Source organism: Rousettus aegyptiacus, unplaced genomic scaffold, assembly GCF_014176215.1.
Source record: "Rousettus aegyptiacus isolate mRouAeg1 unplaced genomic scaffold, mRouAeg1.p scaffold_m13_p_7, whole genome shotgun sequence".
In the NCBI taxonomy this organism is placed as follows: Eukaryota; Metazoa; Chordata; class Mammalia; order Chiroptera; family Pteropodidae; genus Rousettus; species Rousettus aegyptiacus.
This window is the reverse complement of record NW_023416310.1, coordinates 78,906,689-78,924,126: the sequence shown is the minus strand read 5'-3', so window position 1 is coordinate 78,924,126 and position 17,438 is coordinate 78,906,689. Positions and strand designations below refer to the sequence as shown.

Here is a 17,438-nt window from a genome sequence, read left to right as displayed (position 1 = left end):
GCAAAGAGATCTTCTTAGAAAGTTAGAAGAGCTGTAGAATTTTATAACAGGCACCATAAAAATCTCCTCAGAGCCAGGCATACATTGCTGTAAAGAAATGGACTGTCTGTATAATGTGACCTAACAAACCTGCTTATAGCACCAGACTCTGTGTTGCGAAGAGAATGAACATTGCCCACTGATAGGGGTACCTAGACTCGACTCGCATGTCCTCCAGCGAAGGCTCAGTTCTGTTTAAGGGTCTGCAGTTCTAAAACTGCACAACATGTGTACATAGTTATCATATACCAGCCGCAAGCTGGGCAGAGTATTAGACTGTGGGGACAGATGTTGTGGAAGATAGCATGGTCTCTGCTCTCAAGGTGTTTACATAAAAGCAGGAGAAATGAATAGTGAAGAAATAATAATTCAGACATTATTATGAAGAGAGTCAAGTAAGGTATATTCACTGGGAACCTGCTTGAGACGGAGTGGTAAGTTTCTGAGAGGACACATTTGAGCTGAGACCTGGAAGACACGGAATGAGGTGTGGGGAGATGTGGGGGAGAACCTGTCAGGCAGAGTGATCGGTAGTTAAAAACATACAGAAAGACAACTTTCGTATAGAAACAGGAGACGTAGATGTCCCTCTCCCCGCCCCCCTCCCTCCACCTTGGACCAGCAATCAAAATGGGGCATGCATTTGGGATAATAGAAGAAACACTGGCTCTAGATTCAGACCGGAAAGGGTTTGCTTTCTTTCACTTTGAAAACACGGGTTAACAGTGATCATGCCCTCCTCAACTTTCTCTGGAGCGTTGCTAGGGTGACACTGAAATTCAAAGGACAGAATATCAATAAAGCCAGGATGTACAGGAATGTAAACAAGCTTTAAAAAAAAAAATAGTCCAAGTGTTTGTTAAATAGACCACAACGGGACAGGTCCATTATCATTGCAGAAAGCTGTACTTAGTATGTCCAATTATCTAAATAGCTCAAAAACATAATCAATCCATCAGTAGTACTCAGCTTCCTAGCTCTGATATCTGATTGTGAATTCTCTGTGTTTATTCATAATCCTGCCAATGTCGATCCAGAAATGTGTTAGCATCTGCCAGTGATGAATAAACATAACAAGGTTGTGCTCCTCCCGCAGTTCTTGGTTGGGCTGGTGAACAGGGGCTAGTCCAGTCCACACACCCCACGGATGACGTCTCCGCCACATCCCAGAACTGCGTTCTTTTCTTTCATCGAGTCAGCAGTCCAGGATGGCGCTAACCTCAGACCTTGGCCTTTACTGCCAGCTCCTCTCTTTTTTTCAGTAGCTCAGGCTCCCCAGCGTTATACATTTCAAGAGATCAGCTCTGGTTGCTTGCTTGTCCTTTAGTTTTCTTTCCAGGCAGATATTTGTAGGAATCCAAAGGTATTGGGTCTGAAAACCTCTGGAAGCTGAAGGCGTCCAGCAGTGCTTGGGTAGAAGGGAGCGCGAAGGCGAAGGGTAAGGCCCGCGGCGTTGCCCAGCCAGCCCCCCAGGCTTCTGACCGTGAACGTGCTCAGCGGCTCTGGAAGTCTTCCTTTGCGTGTGTGACGTTCAGGGTGGTGTAGTGAATGCCAGTGAGTCCCTTTGGGACTTAAGTGTGGGATCTGATTGTTCTGGGGACAGTGCGACAAGAGACAGTCAGCCGTGGTTAAGATCACTGAGTCGCGTGCGGTGCTGTGCGGACATACCAATGCCATTCATTTTCTCGAGGCCCTTTGCACGGCGAGTGTCAGCAAGTCTTCAGATTCCCTCAGCCCAAGCCACCTGCTGTGCTAGAGCGAGCCACACACCCCTTTTGACCGTAGTACTAGTGTTTTTGTGGAACACGCTCTGCAGTCCAGATTAGGATGTAGCCAAGGAGAATCAATCTGAAGTTCCACCTGTCAGCCCATTTTGCTGGTCTGAATAGGCAAAGGGACATTCAAAATAGGCATCGAGAGTGGTGCTTATAGGGGTGCTAGGGGACCTGACTGAATGTCGAGGTCTCCACTTTATGTAGAAAGACCTGACATAGTCATGGTCATCTAGTGCATTCAGAAGGAGGACATTCTTAGTGACATGTCCTTGCCTGGGAGGGAAGGAGGGGTGGGGAGAGAGAGAGAGAGAGAGAGAGAGAGAGAGAGAGAGAGAGAGAGAAGAGAGAGAGAGAGAGAGAGAAAAGAGAGATCACCAATATACCAATGTCGTTACTTACCTATTAATGTCTGTTGAACTGAGCTACCTGCTCCCACCTATTAAGGGGATGTTAGGATACAAGTCACGAGAATCAGAACCTTGCCCATAGTGACTTCTCATTGTTTCCTGAGCGTCCTCATCCGCTGTTCCATCTACTGGTTACCTCTTCTACAAATAGTAAACTTCTACTTGTCTTTTAAAGCCAGTTTAAATGTCATGACTTTAGAAAAGCCTTCACATCCCCGGACACAGATGATTGCCTTTTCCTCAGAGTCCCTCACAGTTTTTATATACCACTACGAAAGCATTTAACACTGAATTTAATAACTATTTGTTTACACGTCTGCCTCATTAATAGACTGAGCTTTCAAAGTCAGCTAGCAAGCAAGTGAGTGAAAGGATAAGGCAGTAACTTTATAAAATATTGTGCTATTTAGCAAGGAAGCTGATTTATAAAGAATTGGAAAAAGATTTTTTTGGCTAATTTGTTCTGCATTAGACTTTTATAGCCTCAAGTGCAGGCATTGTATATTTTTCGTCTCATATCCTCAGAAACCTAGCACCGTATCTGGAACAGTAATTGGTAACTGTTTGCTCAATGAATGAATGAATGAATGGTTGTCACTTTGTAGCTGGAAATATTTCAATGACACTATGCTAACTGCCAGAAAATATTCAAATACATTAGGTTCCTTATAACCAGAGATTAAAGAAACTAGAAATATGTTAACCTGGAATAGAGAAAGCAGTCTTTGCATTTGCACATATTTCCTAAAATAAGAAAGTCTGCTTTTTCTCTAAGACACAGCTCAGAGGTGTCCTTTGTGTACCCCTAATAAATGCCTGGAGGCAGACGTGCTCATAAATGCTGGCAGTCCTCCCTCTCCCTCTCTCTTCCCTCCCCCTCCCTCTAGCCATCCCTCCAGCTCTCACCCATCCCTCTTTCTCCTCCTCTCTCTCTCCCACCCCTCTCTCAGGGCCTCACCATCATTCTTTCTCTGTCTCATCAATTACTTAATGCTTCTTAATTATCAGAATTTTTAGAATATATTACAAACACATATAAACGCATTTGCCCCTTCTGCTAGGCCAGCAATGCTTAACCAGGATTGATTCTCGCCCCAGGGACATTTAACAGTGTCTGGAGACATTTTTGGTTGTTACAACTGGGAAGGAGGAAAGGGTAGTTGTGTAATCTAGTGAGTAGAGTACAAAGACACGGCTACACAGCCTACAGTGTACAGGACAGCCTCCTACAACTAAGGATTAAACAGCTCATGGTGTCAGTAGCGCTGAGGCTAAAATATTTTGCACTAGACGATTAACTCTTTGAGGGCAGGAAGTGTGTCTTAATTTACTGCTAATTTTTTCGAATCTCCAGAGTTTAATACAAGGCTTATCTATGTTCAGATGTTTGCTAAGTGGATAACTGAATAAATGAATTAATGCATTATTGGTGGGTGGGTGGGTGGATGGATGGATGGATGGATGGGCAGGCAGATGGATGCATCGATGAATCAATCTAGGACCATTTTTCGATGAATCAATCTAGGACCTTTTAAATTCTTGGCAGCATTTCCTTTCCAAGTCAGAATTGCTATTTATTATCCGAATTACAAAGTAATCAGGCCACCAACCAAGATGTTGACCTGACCAGCTCTCATTTTCAGCATGTACTTGACCACAGATCTTAAGACATTTATTCTCAGCAAATATCATGAGCCCTTTTCTGGTTGTTTGTTCACTTTTATGCTCTTTCTTTGTGCTGATTGCGTGTTTCTCTATTTTATCATCTATATTACTGTTGTAATGCTTCTTGTAACTACGTTTTTCTCTGAGGTTGTTGAAGAAGCTGATGTGACTCTCATTTAAAAAACCCTTTGAAGAGGCTGCTGTCTGGCTTTCTCCTAGGCAGTAGGCATTGGTGATGATTTACAGGGTAGAAAACAAATGCATGTTCTTTCGATCGGTTTCACCAACTTAATCTTTCAATCAACTTTCTTGGTTTTTTTTTTCGTAATTTTTTAAATAAATATATCTAGGGATAAGAAATTACTTCTTTGTTTGAGAAGGTCCATCAAACACAAGCTATCCACATATTATGAAATCTTTACACCTTTTCTTTCTTTTCTTTTTTTCTTTTTCACTTGGGTTATTTTTGCATTTGGCACAGCAAGTGGCCTATGGCTTTTCAGTAAAAGAGTATGTGAGCCCATGTGACTTTTCTGCCGGGCTTCTGAAGTGGTTCCCACGGGTGCACATCCTCACAGCATTACGCACTGGTTCCAGCCACCGAAGACAGTGACATCAATACTTGAGTTGCTTTCTTCCTTGCATGTTGGTTGTACTATTTAACACAACAAAAAGGATCTTCTTTCATTTGTGGATTTAAATTTCACATAAAAGCAATAGCGCACACACACATACACACACACACACACACACACGGAAATAAATCATCAAGAATAATTTGGATTCTTTAAAAGTTGCACTGCTAAGTAAAAATGGCAGGGAAGGCTGTCTTCTAAAGAACCCTGTGTCTAGATTGACAAAATGTGAACTAATTACCTTGAAGATAAAATTTTAAAAATGCAACGGAGGAAAGATTAGAGTTTAGATATCTTGGCAAATTTATACTCCCCTTATCCAGCATGGGTTACTGTGATATTTTTCATGGTGAGATCAATTATCCATGAACCGTTGCATAAAAATGTATACGTATGAAATAAGGAACAAAATAAATGATCACTATGTACCCACTGCAGTGCTAAGACGCGGAACATTATCGTATCTGAGACGAAGTTATACGCTGCTGCTTGTGTTCACTTACGTCTTCTGCCTCCCATAGTAACTGCTATTCTGAGTTTTGTGTTATTTCCTTTCTTTGTAATTTTGACTCCAGTAAGCTTTAATAAAGAATATGTTATACAGTTTCACCTGCTTTTATAAAATACATGGAAGCACACATACTTTCTTCTGTCTCGGTGTCATATCTTTGAACCTCGTCAGTGTGGAGCCGTGTAGCTGTAGATCATTTATTCCAGTGTGTGAATATAACATTCCTTATTAATTTCACTTTTGATGAAGATTTTAAAATTGTTTCTATTTTTCCTTCTTTTTTTTTCTTTTTTTTTACAAAGAGTACTGCTATAAATATTTTGAAAAAAACATCTCCCAATGCACATTTGCACCGGTTTCTCCAGGACGCATGTTTGATAATGGAGTTGTAGGGTTTAGAGTATGTGTGTGTGTGTGAATAAGAGTATGTCGGGTGGATAATTAAACAGCAACAGGTCTCAGCAGCTTAGCGAATGAAGTCGACCGCTCTCTCTTGCTGCATGTGTAGCATCTGTAGACTGGGACTGTGCACCACGTTTTCCTCGCCGTAGGACCAGGGGACATGTTAGGGTTGTGCCAGAGGGAAAAGACCATGGGACACACCAACTGGCAACTAAAAGCTTCTCGAAAGTGATACGCATAATGTCCATTCATATTTTATATGCTAAAGTGAGTCACACAACTGAGTCTGAACTCAACAGGGCGGGGTGTAAAACGCAGGGAAGGGCTCTGTAGAGAAATGAAGTCCTTTGGCTACAGGAATACAGTCTCCCACAGTGCGTGTGTAACTTTACTAGTGATGTCAAACTGTTTTCCGCGTGGTGGCATCAAATTGCACTCCACCAATGAGATCATAATTCTCTTGTTCACATCTGTACCGATGCTCCATGTTGTCTGACTTTTACATTTTTTTCAGTCTAATTAGTGAGTGATGTCTCGTTGTTTTAATTTGCATTCTATCATTATTAATGAGGTTGACTTTTCTGATCATTTTGCCTATTTTTTTCTTTTGAATTGGATGAATGTCCCAACATTCTTTCTAGTTTCTTCTGTAGTTGTTAATCTTCTCTCACTTTTGTGTTGCAAATTTCTTCCCTGAAACCGTATCTTGCGATTATGTCTTATAAGAGAAAAACTTAATTTTTTTTCAATTTTTTGAAGTAAGTTTAAATTTACAGTTAAAAGTTACAGAAAGAATATCCAGATCCAATGTATTCTTCACTCGGAATTTTACTAGTTGGCATTTTACTGCAAGGTAGAGCTTTTCCTTCCCTTCCATTTAATTGATTGATTGATTGATCAATCGATTAATCAATCTTTATTTACTTCTCTCAATATAGATTTATGCATTCCTCTTTACTCAAAAGATTCAGAATCGCTTACTGTCGTAATTTCCATGGTCAGATTACCCAAGTTGCAACTGATGGAAACCCCTTTAAACTGACTTTTGTAACTATGGCCACATCCCTGTCCTCCTCTGAGCACTCTACCTTTTTGGTTCACCTGCCTGTTGTAGCCTCACCTTCTACTTTCCCTGTTGGTTCAGCCATTTCTCTAGGGAGTCCAAGTTCTTTTAGTGGAGAATAGTATTTAGGAATCAAGATCTGAGTGTTCAGTGGACTCACTGCTACTGAGGTATCATTGCTTTTACTTTCTCCTAGTAAAAACAGATAGGAAATACATGTGTATGTGTGTGCGCGTGCGCGCGCACACACACACACACACACACACAAATTCTATGTTTCCGAATCTAGACAGACAAGTTAAAAGCCATCCGTTTACAATGATGATTTCTGACGCTTGCCAAACACCACAAAGTGTATTCTAGCATTTCTTGTTTCATGTTCCTCACTTCCTCCTCCAACAGTGAAAGATCTGGTTCTCGTTACCCTCATTCCGTTTACTTATTAGATCAGTCTCCCCTGTGTGTAGCCACACCTGTGGACGAGTCAGCCCACGGTGAGCTGTACCACAGTGACCATTCTCTTCCACTGGTCCCAACCCCACTCCTTTGAGGCATGCAAGCCAAAAGCTTTAAAATATAAGGGAAAGGAGTGAGGAGAAAAGGCCAGTCAGAAAGCTTGTTTCTGGATGTGGGCCCTGCCCAGTTGGGGAGCCAGCCCAAGGCTGGACTGCAGACACTCATCGGTGCCTTCAGAGTCTTAGGTCCCTGCAAAGGAGGAGGAGAACATGCAGAAGTACTTAATTTTAATGTAGACAAATTTATCAAACCTTTTCTTTATGATTTCTCCCTTTTTTACATCTTGTTCGAATAATCTCCTACACCTAAAAACATTAAAATATTCTCAAATATTGTCTTATAAATATTATATATTTTCACTTTCACATTTAGGTCTTTAATGTCCCTGTAATTGATTTTTCTACTGTGGTGTGTATTTCGATTCCAAAATATTTCTGATTCTATATGGGTTACCAACTGTCTCGACAGCATTTATAGAATTGTCCATCCTTTCCCACTGACCTGAAATACTACCTCTGTCATATTTTTTTAGACTCCATATATTGTTCTACTAATGCATTCCCCAGTTTGTGTTCTAATATCAATACTGTCTTTATTACTAGAGCCAGGACCAGCTACATAATTTGAAGGCCCAGAGTGAAATGAAAATTCAGAGGCCTTGCTCGAAAGTTAGTGAGAATCTCACAACAGCGACAGCAAAACTTTTGACCAAGTACAGGACCCTTTTAAGAACGGGGCCCACGTGACTGCAGAGGTCACACATTCATGATGCCAGCCTTCCCTAGAATTTTATAATACGCCTTCTGTGTCAGGGACTTGCACCACAAGAGTGTCCGTCTTCTTCCAAATTACAACACGTTCATTTTGTTACCATAGAAATCCGCTGAATATCAGATGTGCTGATTTCACTCCCTAAAATAAGTCTACCTCTTGTACTCTTCCGGAAAATCATGTGTTTTTTTCTTTTCCGAGGGTTGCTTCAACAAAGCACCGCAAACTTGGTGGCTTAAAATAACAGAAATGTATTGTCTCGCAGTTCTGGAAGCTAGAATTTCAAAATCAAGGTATCTTCAGACCCATACTCCTTCCGAAATCTGCAGGGAAAACGAATCCCCTGCATTTTCTGCACCTCCAGTGATGGCCGTCCATTCTTGGGACTCCCTGGTCTGCAGATGTATCACTCCAGTCTCTGCCTCCATTTTTGCATGGTGCTCTCCCTGTGTGTCTCTTGTTTTCACATAGCTGTCCGCTTAAAGGACATGAGTCATATTAGATTAAAAGCTCACCCTACTCCAGTATGACCTCATCTTAACTAATTACATCTACAAAGACTCCGTTTCCCAAGAAGGTCACATTCTGAGGTACCATCCATTAGCATTTTAACATATCTTTTTGTTGTTGGGGGAGACACAGTTCAACTCATGTCAGATACCATGAATTCAGAGCAAAATACCAATTTCAGTGATAACAACTATAATTTCCATAGCTGTGTTTTTCCTTCACCTTTATTTACTAGGTCTTAGTTATATTTTACTCAGACTTAATTCTTTCCATTTCTATCATTTTTTGTGTCGGTGTTTTTTAGAACTACCTTCATTCTTTTGTGGAATAATGCAAGTAGTGAGTGAATATTTGTGATTTTACAGGTAAATGTCATAGTATCACTCAGTTGTCACACAAATCTACCAATCTAGCCACAAGTTTCGTTTTAAGGAGGGAAAGTATTCAATACTTATGTTTTCTGCTCTGGAGTTAAACTGCCTAGGTTTATGTATATTTAACCTTTCTAAAATTATATAACCTCTTTGGTTCCCAGATTTCCTGAATTTAAAATAAGAATAAAAAATTGTACATACTGCAAGTGCTCGCAATATAAGTATTCAATCAATATTAACATTCATTAGTTATTGATCTATGCTTATTATACTTAATAATGATGATTATGTAAATCTTCTAAAGTATCAACCATATTTCTGCTCCAAGCAACTTAAAAGGAATTTCATTCATTTATTTATTCAACAGATATTCATTGAATATTTGGTAAATGATAGGCATTTTTCTAAGTAAACTCATCTGTCCCCTAATCCACAAACAATACCCAGCACATAGCAGGTGCTCAATAAATCAGTTTTGAATGAATGAAAACGAAGTCCCTGGTATCACACAATTTATAATGTAGTCGGAGGTAAGATGTTTTGACTGAATATGTAATGTGGAATGCTGTTACATTCTGCGAAGAAAAATAAAGCAAGACGAGGGAAGACTGATGGTATGTATTTAAAGAAAATTAAATTTAATGATGAATTTCTCTAATAAAAAAAAAAATCAAGGTCAGAGGATCCATCACTGAGGAGGAGCTATTTAGGGAGAGCCCAGAATGACCTAACTACCTGCCAGGCAGCGGAAATGAAGTACGAGATCTCTGAGGTGGGGATGTGCTTGGCGGGTTTAAGGAACAGCATGGAAGGGGTGATCAAGTCAGTAAGATGGAACATTCTTTCCACTTGAGATGTCTACTAAGGACAGTGCTATTATATAAATGTAAAATGAGCAATGTTTGTCGCATAGGAGCTCAAAGAAGGAAGGGAAAATTTATTGCGTCTGTAATGGTCAGAGAAGACCATGCCAAGGGTAGAGGAGAGTCTCCTAGTATCTTTCAAAGCGTGAATGGGAAAGAGTGGGGCCAGCATCTCCAGTCTGCTTCCTGGAGGTGGAAACCAGGAACTAGTACTTCCACATACTCTCAGGGTGAGGATCCCTTCTTGGGCTCTGCTTCTGGGGCTATACTGGACATGCGCGTCATCCGGGGCTCAGTTAAAATAGAGGTTGTCATAACGGGGTCTGGGGTGGAGCCTGCGATTCCACATTTCTGACAAGCTCCCAGGTGAAGTGGATGCTGTCAGTCCACGGACTACACGCCCGGGGCTGAGCAGTGAGGTCAGCTAACGTTTTCTGCAAAGCACCAGATAGTAAGGATTTTAGGCCTTTTTAGGCCATGCTGCCGTACAGGCTCTTCAACACCATGAAAGGAGCCACAGACAGTGCATACACGGATGGACGTGTTCCTGTAAAACGTTATTTATGGGCACTGAAATTAGAATGCCATTAAATGATTATGCATTTCAAACTATTCTCTTCTTTTGATTGTTTTTCTTAACCATTTAAAAATATAAAAATCATTCTTAACGCACAGTTTGCCGACTCCTAGCCTAAAATAATGTTACATAGGGCAGGGTGATTCCTTGGGCAATTTTTTTTTTTTTTTGGCTTCCAGTTGTGTATTGAGTGCCTAACATTTATAAAAGGAAAATTTACAAAGATAAATTTTTCCAAAAGAGAAAAGAGCCTTCAGGAAAAATATGTGTCAACTGTTAATAATATGTAAAGAATTCGATGCATGTTAATCATTTATTAAAATAAATACACATTCGATACAAACAAATAAAATGCATGGTTTCAGAAATTAGAGGAGAGTTAACCTGGGTAAGATGAAAGGCAAAAGTGGTCATTGGCTTCGCATATACGGAAGGTGACTTTGGAGAAGAAGTCTGCATAGTCTGCTTTTCTGCAAACGGCAAAACCAGCATCAGTGGATCCTATTTACAGGGAAGGAGATTCCAGTTCACTCTCAGAAAGAACTTTCTGAAGCAGTCGGAGCTGTGCAATAGCAGGACTGTTTTCCCCCTGAGGTCATGTTTCTTCTTGTCACTAGAGGTGGATTAGAGAGACTCTGTCTGGTGAGCATGATGGAAAAGGACATTCTAAATTGGACCCAGGGCAGATTTCACATCTAAGATTTTCCTCAGACATATCCTCTTTTACATTCTCTCCAGGAGTCTCTCCATTAAGTTCTGATGTCCACTCTGCTTTAAACAATTAAACAAAATGTTTTTAAACAATTGTTTAGAAAGCCACCTAACTAGCCTCGTCACCCCCAGTCTTACCAACTCCATCCAAAAGTCATGTGTCAAAGAAATCATTTGAAATCTCAGCCCTGATTATGTTGCTTCCCTATTCCCAAACCTCCAATGGTTCTAGAGTAACTGTTCTCTAGTTGTCTTCTTCTGGCATTCAGTCCCCTTTACAGCCCCCATAAGCTTTATATCCCCCAGTTCTTGCTCACCCACTTACACTGGAGCACTCGTTAGTCACAGAACTGCCTGTTCACCCCACCTGTTGTCCCTTGTACAGACTATTCCCACCAACTGCTCTACGTGTTCACCCACTCCTAGTTTTCATCAGTCTAAATCCTGCCCATCTTTCAAAGCTCATCTCATCCACGGAAATGGGTATTATTCACAAACACACACACTCCTTCATTCCTCATAGCAATTTGAACTATCCTCCTAGTAATTAACAACCATTATTATTATTATTATTATTATTATTATTATTATTATTTTGAGCCATTTCTTTGATCACCTGTCACGATCTGGCTCCTGTTCATCTCAACAGTTTAATCTCTTACATCTCTCCCTTCCCTGTTATGCTCTTTCTCTTATGGCCTCAACTGGTTCTTAAGATGCTCTCAGCCCATTTCTCTATACCATTATTCTGTTTTTATTTTCTTAAGAGCACGTATGACTCTCTGATACCATCTTATTTATTTGTTTACTAGTTTATAATCAGCTTTTCTGCATCATTACTAGAAAGTGAGGCCCATAAAAGTAGGTACTTTTCCTAATGTGTAACTGCAAGAAAGTACTAAGAACATGGTAGGCGCTGAATGAATGAATGGTTAAATAAATTCACAGTTAGACTGCATATGCTTTAAGAGTAGAGATATTACCTGTGAATCTCTTTCTTACCATTCAGTCAGTATTAGTCGAGAGTGAGCCAAGATAGCTAGTGGAATGTCATGAATAAACTCTGCTGTATGGAATATTGCCATCAGAGCTCATAACCTATCTAAGCAATGCATGTCAGTGGTGAGGAGCCAAAGAACAATTGAGGTGAGAGATGATAATAAGTAATTAAAGCTTGCGAGTGAGTAAAGCAAGTTGCAGAGCAGTGTGTAGAATGTGCCATTTTCGTTTTGGTAAAGTGATGAATAAAACTTCAACTACAGAGAGAAATATGGACAGACGCATGTTAGATTACTTTGGCAAGGGCAGAGGCTAGGACATAGTATTAGAAAAACAAGAGAAAAGAACAAATAAAGCCATTTAAATAAACATGAAAAACAAAATTACTATTGAACAGACACATGGGGAAAAAAGTTGTTTTTTGGTGTTTGTTTTTTTTTGTTTGTTTTATTTTTCACTATAACGCATGAGTAAAGTTTAAGGAATTTGAGGGCTGGAAGGTTAATATAAATCTAACTTCAGGAGTATAGGTCAAGCATTGAGAGTGTGGGAATAGGCTTTAATTTTTCCAGTACTCATATGACTTGATGTTTCCTCAATAATATATCAGTGAGACTTGGGCAGAAATTACACTGCTGGACATCTGCTTCTGCTGAACTTAAATGCCTTGTCAGGGAGAATAGTCCTTTTTTTGGTCTGTACCTTCTAAAAAGTTAGGATGAAAGTCATAGCAAGAGAATAAATAAAGAAAACTAGTAGGCCACAGTTTCAAGAGTCACTTTCCTGATTACAATGGCAGTTTTAAGTACAGGGAAGAAGTCCAAGAAATGGAGGAAATACTGTCAGAATCAAAAAACTATATTTAAGCTGTAATAGAGACTCCTCCTTGTAGATTTCCATTACAAGTCATCTGAGGGCATGTGTCACTGCCAAAATCCTGAGGGCTCTCAAACTTGAGAGGCAGACACAATGTGCAGATCAATTCTTGCAGCATACGCGTCAAGCACTCTCAGCAAATGCCCAGTGGAGGGCACATGCCCGGAAAGCAAAGAGCCATCCACATGATCTCTAACCACATGCCATGTGCTGCGAAAACCGTCCCCCAAAATATCGCACTAGCATTACAAAGGACTAGGCCTCATCATCTTTATCTTCCTCTTGTGGAATTAAAGAAGTAACAGTGTGTCCAGTAATTTATAGTTTTTTGTTTTTTGTTTTTTTTTTTTTAGCATGATAAACATAACAGAAAACCTTTGTTGAATCAAGGCAAGTTCAAGAGACAAAGGCAGTGCAGACAAACTCCCAAGTGTTTATGTTTTAACCCTGCCCTCATATAGTATGTGGGTACGAGTGGATGGAGACCCTGGACTTATAGAACCTACGTTTAAAACTCTGTGATCGTGGGCAAGAATATCAACCCTCTAAACTTCAGAAAACTCACTATAAAATAGGTATAATATCAGTAGACACGTCGGTGGATGGTTATTAGGAATTATATGGAAGCATGGGTGTCAAGTCTTTGCATATGTTAAGTACACAATATGCAATAGATGTCCACTATTTTTATTTTCTCACTGTACAGAATAACATTCAAGTGTGTCTTTGTTGAGTTAGCTTGATCGTTAATGGCTTCCAGAAGAAATAAAATGTTAGTGCAGGGCAGTCTCATTTTATGGCAAAGGTATATTCCTGAAAAGATCTCATAATTCAAAACAGGCATAATTCACCATTCATTTTGCCATAGCAACAAAAAGAAATTAATTGGAATGAATTCTCAAGATGCTTAAATCCGTAATCACTATAGCTTAGGGATTGATTCTGTGGTTATGTCACCAGCATTTTCTCTACCTTATTTACCTTGGTATATATAAGACAAGTTTGCAGGCTCAAAGTGTAGCTAGATTAAAATTGCTTTTCATTTTGTTGGTATCATCTCCAGTAATTTGCAGAGTAGCCTATCCTAAGCCCATGGCATTGTTTATCACAGTAGTTGTTTGGCCTTCATAGCTCTCATCATGCCTAAATTCTTCCCAAAGTTATTATTACTTTTCAGCTGAAATACTACCACTGCTTGAAAATGAACATTTTTTTTTGACGCTATTAAAGCAGATATAAGAGTGAATGCTAAAATCGTAGCACAGTGATCTTGCAAATCACTCACAAGCTCCGTTACTTGTAAATAACAGCTTGGTTCACCTGATGTTAAAAAAAAAAAGAATAGCAGGTATTTCCCTTTATCAGCAAAGGTTGTGCCAACACAACCAACAACTGCAATGTAATTTATAACCTGTACAACCTAAAATTTTAAAATGATGTAATAATTGACATTTACAAAAAAGTGATGGAATATTTATTTCAAAGTGTATATATATATGATGTGATTTATTTTAAAAAATACACATTATATTCAAATATTTATTTTTAAAAAGTGACCAAACTTTAATAGCTCCACTAAGCCCAGATGGTACCATGACTACAGAAATCTATTTCATAATTGTAGGCCCACATGGTTTTAGCTGCCTGTAACAGATTCTGGTAAAATCTCCAAACTCAGTAAACTCTTACCATATTGTTAATGTGCCAGCAACTGCTAGGGCCTGATTGTTTTACGACGATGTGTTTGACGTCCTAGCTGTGTTCAGAATCGAGGTCTCACTGCATGGTTTCCTAGCCTGCGCGTCTTCGTGAGGGAAGTTAAGTAGTTGAAAAATTTCCCTATTCCTGCAGTGATATGCATGCAAGTCGGGAACTTCTTCCAGTGGCTGAGTCCCGCACCGCTTCACACTGAAGGACGGATGCAGGCATTCCCTGCTGGGTGTTCCTTCCACCCTTTCTCCAGTGCTGTTGATGGGGAGACCTCTTCATGGAGGGTTCCTTTGGTTCCATGATGGTGGCCTACAAATCTTGCAACAACGCCGGCTGCCTGTCTCCTGAGAGACACTGGGTGTACTAAGTTTGAAATGAGGTGGAATTTTATCTAACGGGGTAGTCACATTTTGAAAGTAAACTTGTAATGCAACAGTGGAAAGTTGCTTGTTTTTCTAACGGTTGACAAGGAAGCCTCGAGAACCTTTTAGTTTGCTGGTAAATTTCTGTTTTAAATTGTAATGTCAAATTGGGTAAACTGCAAATGAAGAGTGCGTTTACCATTATCGTTCCTCTCTCCCATCTTATATCTCGCTGAGGCCGCTAAAGCCCAGACCTCTCTCTCAGAGGAATCCAGCTGCACGCAGAAAATCCCATGCTTTGATTTTCTCTCTCCTCACTTGGTCCTACAAAGGTCTTCCATCTTTATTCATTCATTCATTCATTCATTCATTTATTTCAGTGAGGCGACCCTTGGTTGACCTCACAGATTGCAAGGACCTTGTCAGTTTACCATCCCCTATTTTAAAAAAAAATTTTATGCCTACAGCACCTGGTCTTCCTAGGTGGTCTCCCATCCAAGTACTAACCAGGCCCAACCCTGCTTAGTTTCCAAAATCAGACAGGATCGGGCTTGTTCAGGGTGGCATGGCCGTAGACTCTTCCATCTTAATTTTTATGAGTTGATAATGATTACTAAAACAATTATTCAGATAAAATGGCATTTCTCAAAAAAGTCCCTGAGAACCTTAATTGTTCAGGATATACTGCAGGAAAAAAATAAAAGGAAGGGGATTTCGTGGTTTTATCCATATGGGATATGTCTGATGTTGCGTTCTCTGTCTTGGAAATTAAAAATTGGCATTGTCATATTAAAAGTTCTGAGCAGTACAGAAGGTGCCGTAACTTTGTTTAACCTAACACTTTGTAGAATTTCACCTTGCCACTACCCCTCCCACCACTTTTTTATTATTATTTTTTTTTAATATTACACCTTTAAAAATGCTGATATAAAGTGATCCTTGCGAGGCCCTGGCTGGCCTTACTAAGGGAGATGAAATATGCAAAGTAGCACTGCACACAGTGGGTGATTGATAACTGTCGTTATCTTTAGTCCAAATTAGCAACTATCAGGTAAACCCTCGTGTGAGAGCTTTGTATCCACACATGTATATTTATCTGTGGCAGGCGCCTCCTGTTCTCCACTCACAGGGTTTTGCTGTTTTGACCACCTGGTCAGCATCACCTCAGTAGCTGCTAAATTTCAAGTGTTCGTCTTCATTTTTCACTTTTCATATTCTTTTATTTTATTTTTTTGGTGTCTTAATTTTCTAAAGACTTCTTTGTGGTTTCATGGCTGGCTGCCAGCATTCTGGGAAGTGTGTGTTTTAAAATTATTTTCCAAAGATCCACACACACACACACAAAACACTCCCCGTAAGAAAAGCCAGCTCCAATGTTGGCATTGTTTTCCTTCGCAAGAACAAGTCGAAGGTGACAGAAGCAGCACTGTTTATTTCTCACGGGCTTGTCCTTTGGCTCACTCTCTGGGAAAATCCTCATCACTTCTGATCAAGAATGAGAACTGCCTCCCGATGAATTAGAATACAACCCTCATTTGCCCACAATACCGCATGGCGATCTCGGAAATCTGGGCTCGTTCACATCTGGGGACTCTTGGCAGGACGCTGCTAGTTCGAAAGCCTTCCAGAATCCACGGGAGTGACTTTGCTTCCCAGCGCCTCAGTTTTCATCTTCGCCTGACTCGATTTCTCGTTCCGTTTTGTGCTTCACTTGCAAACAGCTCCTTCCCCTGCCAGGCCCTTCCTGACTCATCCACGCACATGTACACACGCACGCACGCACGCATGCACACTCAGACAAGTCACAAAAGCGCTGAGGGGGCAGTGAAAGGTCACCTTCACAACAGGTTTTCCAGGATTATTTAGATGTAATGAATAAAATTGCAAATTCTATTGAGGCTTTTAGAACTAATGAAAATCATCAATGTGTTACACAGCTGCATTTCAGTTTTGTTTGTCTGAGCCTGGAACAGAATAGATTTTATAAATAGAACTTAAATGTGACCACAGAACGTGCATACTAATCAGTTCATTTTAAGATATTGTTTTGCAATACTTTTAAGATGCACACATGCTGGGAAAAATTACTTGTCAGAGGAACAATGTGGAGCAATTTCTTACCAAAGTTGCTAATGGAACTACTTTTTCTTTTTTTCTTCTTCTTCTTCTTCTTTTTTTAATCACGAAGCATCTATCCTTATCTTTTAAGTAAATGGTAAAATGGGAAAGATTTAGAGAAAAGGAAGGCTTTGCCCCAGGGAATTTCTATAGCACACGTGACTTCTTTGTGGGAGAGTGTCCATTAATTTGGGAAGGTTAAGATAAAGGTAATCAAAATATACTGGTTAGCACATGCTGAGTTCTATCCTCTATTACACGCTTTCTTGGTTCATGTAAATGTGGACAAGCTTTTTTTTTTTTTCCCCCTTCTTTTTTTTTTTTTTTTTTTTCCCTTGCTGGCTCCAAAGAGATTGGAAGCAGGTGGGATGGAGTGCTAAGTGGTCCCCTACTGAAAGTATTCTCTACCAGCCACTGATTTCCTCTAAGTAGGCAATCCTATCTGAATAGTTCTGATACCTGGATAACTCAGTTCCTTTTTGACAGCACGCCCCCCTGAGGGAATGCATTTGTTTCACTTGTTTGAAGGTAGAAATCCCAGGGGCGAGTTTTGA

At 40.0% G+C, this 17,438-nt stretch overlaps 1 protein-coding gene and 1 pseudogene across 1 annotated transcript in view; one reads left to right on the top strand and one right to left on the bottom strand.

The window, feature by feature from the left end:
* TENM2 (teneurin transmembrane protein 2) overlaps positions 1-17,438 on the top strand; it is a 2,693,686-nt gene that overhangs the window by 1,384,407 nt on the left and 1,291,841 nt on the right. The window lies entirely within an intron of this gene.
* On the bottom strand, positions 15,225-15,343 carry LOC118606294 (annotated as a pseudogene).